Raw genomic sequence first — 6,520 nt, 5'->3', positions numbered from 1 at the left:
AAATAAATTAAAATATAAAAAATATATACATGTCAGGCAGCATCATTTAAGACTTAACAATTTAAAGACAAGCCACTAAAAATTAACAGAAATGGTGTGATTAAGAGTTCATCTCTTATAGGACTTCCAGAAAAAAAGGTGGCAGCATGAGAAGGAGTAAGGGGTTTTTTTACCTTCCCCAAAAGAAGAGTAAGAAATACAACAAAAATTCTCCACCAGACCCAGCAGAGGAGCTGTGATGACCTTTTACCATTGTTGTGTGCCATCAAGTTGGAACTCACTCAAAGAGTGTTTTCAGAGGCAATAAATCACACAAGTGAAGGCTGTCAATATTTCTCAATTACCCGTTGAGCTGGAATGGACTCATTACTGATCCTGGATTGGGTTTTCAGAGGTTGTAAATAATACAGGGGGAGAGAGACCATCTTTCTACTTTGAAGCATCTGGTGGATTCAAACTTTGTGCCTTCGGGATTGCAACACAGTTACTTATCTCTAGGCCACCCGAGTTTCCTAGTCTTTCTGGTGGCCCAGTAGATAAAAACTTACACTGCCAACCCAAAGACAGGCAGTCTCAACTCAATGGCAATGAAAGAGAGAAAAATAGAACCAGCAGAAATCTGTAATATGGGCAGAGGACTACTGTAAAGACAAGCTAAAAGTACTTGTCAAAGAAGAGATCTATTACATAAAAGAGTGATTCATACATATTCCCATCTTCCCTTTCCAACATTCTGTATTACCAGCCCTTCCCAGAGCTAACATGTCATGACCAAATACAGTAGGACCTATAATCTGGTGCCAGCAGACCCTGTGCCCACAGAGATCACTTGGTTTGTTGATATGTAGAAAATGACATTGAGCTTTCGGGAAAATAACCAAATATAAAATTGGAGGCAGGATGATCAATGCACAGCAGGAAGGAAGGTTTTGAAAAGGGACAGCAAAGCTCCTTTGAGCACGTGAGAATTACAGATTGTCAAGTGTGAAAAGAGGGAAGGCTGGGCCCTCTAGTGGACACACATAACAATGCAAACCCTCAGTTTTCTCTAGTCCACTCTTTTTCTTCCTGAAAACAGAACAATGAATACTGTAGAGCTGAGAAAGTAGATATCATGCAAAACTCTAATGTGCTAAAGTCATGAAAAGGATACAAGATATTTGAATATAATAAACCATGGTTCACCTAAAAGAACAAGTTTAAGGACCTAATATTGTATCTGCAGAAGCCCAAATAGCCAACAGACTGGAAGAAAATAACAATTGTTGGATAGAAAAAGAGTTGATGCTGAGAGAGAGAAACAAACAGGTCCTCCCCAAAAAAAAAACGACCAGGCCTTTATTGATTGGTCTGAGAGGGATGCCAAGTGACTGGGAGCAGATGGTGTGATGCCAAGTGACTGGGAGCAGATGGTGTGAGAGCAGTTTACTTTTATAGAGGTTTTTAGGGAGGACTAGGGAAGATGGTATTTTTCTCAGAATTTAGGACTGTTAATTAACTTAGGTTTGGGCTTTTGTGATCAGGCCCAGAGCCTTATCAGCACCCATTGTCTGGCCTGGTCTTTGGTCTGGTTTCTGGTATGTTGTTTGCTTTGATCTCTGCTCTGGTTGCCTTAGATGTTATCAGGTTTCTCAAGGAGTGATCAGGCCTGGGAGGCAATTGCTATATTCTTCTTCCAACAACAATATTAAATAAGTTTATTTTATATATTTTTATTTTTAGCCAAATAATTTAACAATATTTAGTTTTTTATTAATGTGAAGTATATTAAAGAATTACAAAGAATTGAAGGAAAATAGTGAATTGACAAAGTAAGAAGCTAAACAGACAGTCTAAAAAACAGAGCAAAACAAACAGAAATATAGAACTGAAAGAAACAAAAAATTGAAAAAATTCAATAGAAGATTTGGACAATAGAGTTGAGTAAATATAAAAAATATCAGTGAACTAGAAGATGTTGTTGCTATGTGCCACCAAGTCTGAATCAGCTCATAACTGACCCTCCAGTGTATTTTCAGTGCTACTTTGGGGTTCACATTACCCATTAGGCCACCAAGAGCTTCTTAACTAGAAGGTTAAGGGAATATAAATTTTAGAAGCTGAAAAACAATGAGAAGGCTGGAGGACACTAAATAAGTAATTAAACCATTGAACAACAGAAAGTTAATCAAAATAGACATCATGAGGGTTACATGCAGTGAATATCCTGGTTTAGCCTCCTTTGCCAAGATGAAGGATTGAACCAAGTTGGAAACAACAAGAAGATTGACCATGGACAAATCAGTGGGTTTTGCCTAGTTACGTCCTGCTTAAAAAGAACCCCAGTGTAAAGGAAGCCCTTGTTAGAACATGCAGTTGACAGGAAAGGTGAGCAGACAAGAATGAAGGTGAAAGTAAAGGCAGTTTTATTAGAAAAGATATGTCTCAGAGAGTACAGGTCATTCCTCCAAAAGTAAAGTAGAGATTCTGTGTCATATATGTCATTGGCTAATAATATAGCTGGCTTCCTTCCACATTTGTGTATGCTTCTGTGCTTAAGTCTGGGTCAAGGGGATAATGTCACTGCGAGTTAAAATCTGGTGAGCAGTTTCAATCTATAGTTCTTGATGCCACCCATGTGTCTAAAACACTAATCAAGCTACCTTGGGGACAGCCTCTACTATGCAAATCAGGTACTTTGGTCTAACCTTAGAGGTTCCCTGTTTTTTTGTTTTGGGGTTGTTGGAGGTTTTTTTTTTTTTATTTTTCTACTAGTTTATTTACAAAATTCCAATAAAAATTCAAACAAATTCTTTCCATTTCCCTCACCTTCCTACCCACCAAATTGGTTTTGATTTGGGTAGTAGGGTTTGGGTTTGGGCAGTTCATTTGATGTTTTTGATGTTTACCTTCTATTGGTTCCTACCATGAGTTTCATCTTGTTTTATTTCATTGGTATCTTCCCTAACATTCTTTCCACCCAGTTTCACCTTATTAACCTAAACCTGACCCTAACAATAGAAATCTCAGGAAGAGACTAGAGAGAAAATGACAGAAAGAATATTTTGGGGGGGGACAATTGTTAGGGTGGTACTAATATAAGCTCAGAATTATTCTAAATACTTGTAAAAATGACATCATGTGCCTCCAGCCTGTAAAACTGGTCAATCTGTCTAACATTTGTTTGGTCCTCAGATCCTGCTGTAACTTCTCTATATAATCATGCAGAGTCCCTTAAGCAGTCTATTTACTATTTATTCTTTCATTTAATTAGCATTTGTCTTTTCTCAGTCACATGTAAATGGTATCTCAAGTTGTATGTTAACTAGAAACTGTATGTAAGAATCTTAAAGTTATGTTTTTCTCAGTCAAGTGTGACTGTATCTTAAGCTTTCTGTTTACCAGGAAAGGAAATGCATTTTTTCTAAATTAGCATTTACTTTTTGAAACTGTTTTTCTCAGTCATTTGTAAACTGTGCCTTAAGCTGTCTGTTTACAAGGAGGAAAATTCATCTTTCACTGAATTAGCATTTGTCTTTTCTCAGTCTTATGTAAACTATACTCCCAAGTTGTGTGTTAATTAGAAGCTGTATGTAAGAATCCTAAAGTTTTCTTTTTCTCAGTCGTATGTGAACTGTACCTTAAGCTGCGTGTTTACCAGGAGGGAAAAATGCATCCTTTTCCAAATTAGTATTTACTTTTTGAAACTATTTTTCTCAGTTATATGTGAACTGTGCTTTAAACTGTCTGTTTACCAGAATGGAATATGTATCTTTCTTGAATTAGCACTTACTTTTTGAAACTTTTTCTTAGTCACATTTCAACTATATCACAAATTGTCTGTTTACTGGTATGTAGACTGTGTTTTTTGGTTTTGCATTGCTTTGGGCATCCTATTGCTACTGTCCATCTTCCTACTCTTCCAAGATCTCCTGGGTTTGGGAACAAGTGAATTGGCTCAGGGACCCTCCGTCCTCCACACTTGGGTGTACTTGTCCATGCGTAGCCTCAGCTTTAGATTATACAATACTGACATCTAGAGGGCAGTCACATCACAGGCATAGTTAGGGGATTAAATTTCATTTCATTTCATTTAAGAGAATGAAACGTTATTTAAATATCCTTTTGTTTGTCACTCTACCTTTCTACCTTACTTGGACTGCTTTGTCAAGATGTTCAATTCTTTTTGTTTTTCAAGCTAATTTGGAATTATATGATGCTAGGTCTCTTGAGCTACATCCTGGGATCCCCAAAATTGAACATAGGCCACCAAATCATCCACTCTGCCAGCAATGGGGAAATTTAGAAAGGGAAAGGGAGAAATCAGGGTTAGGAAAGCAAACTGAACTCTTATTGTGGAGATCAGCATGAGGTCTTCATAGGAAAGGCTTTGGAGGAGCCCCAGAGCAATTGGACATTCCTCCTGTGAGGAAGAGATACCTGTCACGGTAACCTCACAGAAAAGTAAAAATGAGAAGCCAAATGAAACGTGTCCAATACTGGCTAATTGAAAAGTGTATAGAAACATGTACATACCCACCACCCACAGGGCTTCTGAGTCACTCAGTGCCAACTCCAATTCCTCAGCTGCCAGAGAGAGTAGAGTCTCTACCACCAGTGAGCCCTAAAGAACTCCTTAGTGAGTCAAGACCAACTCCAACACCTCCATCACCAAACCCCTCTAAACTGTAGCCTTCTTTACCTAAGGTTCTACATCAAAACCTTCATTTCTGGTGTTTACTCCACCTTCCCTTCCCTACCTTTATAAGAAGTGGCAAGGGTAGGAGGATATACCATGAAAGTGCATGCACCATTTTCTAAGGGAGTCTTAAAGACCTGTAAGGACAAAACAGGGACTTTTTCTGCTAACTCCCTCCAGTGAGTTTTCTCAATGTTTATTGACAATTTAGAGCACCTTGCTAGGTGTATTAATTGATGCGGAAAGATATATGCGTCCTTTTGTCACACTGCTGCACTCCTGATGAGTGAAACCACATCTAGGCACAAGGCAGATTTATGGAGATCAAATTTACTCTCTACAGCCAACTTTGCTTACAGGGAATGCAGCATCCAGGATGGGATTATCAACAAGGGCAACCAGGAGAAACCTTGAGAAATCACATGATTGTATGCGTGGTAGGGGGAATGAAGGCTATTCAGATTAAACCTCTCAGTGTTACTAAAGTAAAAGAACTAATTCAGGGAAAGCAAAGTTCAGCTTTCTTTAAGGGAAGGTTTACAATGCTGTATGTTATTATTGTTGTTATGTGCCATCGAGTAGCTTGAGACTCATAGTGACCTTATGCACAATAGTTCTAAACCCTGTCCAATCTTACTGTCTCCAATACACCTGTCCCTCTTGCCCCAGTCACTGTGTCAATCCTTCTCATGCAGAGTCTTCCTCTCTTCTGCTGTCCCTCCACTTTTCCAAACATAATATCTTCTTCTCCAAGAACTGCTCCTTCCTGGCCAAATACCCCAAATATGTGAGTTGGAGCTTCAAAAATCCTTGCCTCCATAGAGGAACTTGGTTTCCTCCTCTCTAGGACAGACCTCTTTGTTCTCTTGGCAGTCATATTATGTTCAATACTCTTCTCAAAGCACCACAATTCAAAAGAATCAATCTTACTGTCATGTTTTATCATTATCCAGCTCTCTGATGCATAGCAAGTAATTGTGAAGACTATGGTCTGGATAAGACGCACCTTACTCTCTAGACTGACATCTTTGCTCTTCAACACTCTGGAGAGGTCCCTGAAAGTAGACATTCTGAATCCAATTCATCTTTTAATTTCTTGGCTGCTGATTCCGAGAGTGTTAATTGTGAATCTAAGCAAGCTGAAATTGTTGACAATCTCAGTCTCTTCTCCACCTATCATGGTGCTGCCAATTGGCCCAGAGGTGAGAATCTTTATTTTCTTGATGTTGAGCTTCATTTCTTATTGAAGGCTGCAGTCCTTGACTTTCTGCAGCAGATGCTTCAGGTCCTCTTCAGTTTTAGTGAACAAAGTTGCATTATCCACATAATGTAAGTTGTCAATGAGTCTTCCTCCAATTCTGATGCCTCATTCTTCCTCAAAAAATCAACCTCTCAAATGATCTGTTTCACATAAGGTTGAAGTGGTATGGAGCTATGATACATCCCTGACACACTCCTTCCCTGATTTTGAACTATGTAGTGTTTCTTTGCTCTGTTCTAATGACTACTCCCTGGTCCAATTATAAGTTTTGTATGAGCGCAATCAGATATTTTGGGATTCCCATTCTTCTCAAGGTTAGGCACAACTTGTTGTGCTCCATATAGTCAAATATCTTTGTGTAGTCAATGACACACAGATAGATGTGGTTCAGTGATAGAATTCTTGCCCGCCATGCAAGAGGCCCAGGTTCAATACCCAGTCAATGCAGTGTGAAAGCAGTATGTTGATGTTGTGTTCTTATGTGCCATCAAGTCACTTGCAACTCATAACGACTCCATGTACATTAGCTCTGCAACCTCCCCTATTCTGAGCCAATCTCGTCATCTCCAAGAGACCTAATC

The sequence above is a fragment of the Elephantulus edwardii genome, unplaced genomic scaffold, assembly GCF_000299155.1.
Source record: "Elephantulus edwardii isolate Elephantulus edwardi_28Jun2011 unplaced genomic scaffold, EleEdw1.0 scaffold00017, whole genome shotgun sequence".
Taxonomy (NCBI): domain Eukaryota; kingdom Metazoa; phylum Chordata; class Mammalia; order Macroscelidea; family Macroscelididae; genus Elephantulus; species Elephantulus edwardii.
This window is presented reverse-complemented; position numbering follows the sequence as displayed.